Here is a 437-nt window from a genome sequence, read left to right on the forward strand (position 1 = left end):
TGGGAATTAACGTGAGTGTAAGTCCCATACAACAACAATCCATACACCCAAAATAGCACAGCATCTCCTCTGTGCAGCATCTCTCTTCTTCGTGTTAAATCTGGCATCGTTTCACTCACTCATACATCCGGTGAGAAGCGATTTGATCTCATGACACTTCTTGTCTCACCTGCGACTCCGCCCTTCTCATTATCCAGAGGTACACAGGTCCTCCCCCCTTGTCACATGTACCTGTCATCGCAGCTTCCTCGGGTAATTGTGATGTGAGGGAGGTACTCATGTGATGAACTGAGTATGCTTTTTTTTATTGGAAAGGAATTTGATGAATAGGTGTGCTTGTTTGGTATAATTTTGGGTGTGTATGGGTTTGGGCGCGTTCATGTGTAGGTGTATATATGATTTTTGTATATGGCTGTTTGGTATATTTATTTTTGTCT

This window comes from Penaeus monodon, chromosome 15 (assembly GCF_015228065.2).
Source record: "Penaeus monodon isolate SGIC_2016 chromosome 15, NSTDA_Pmon_1, whole genome shotgun sequence".
Lineage (NCBI taxonomy): Eukaryota > Metazoa > Arthropoda > Malacostraca > Decapoda > Penaeidae > Penaeus > Penaeus monodon.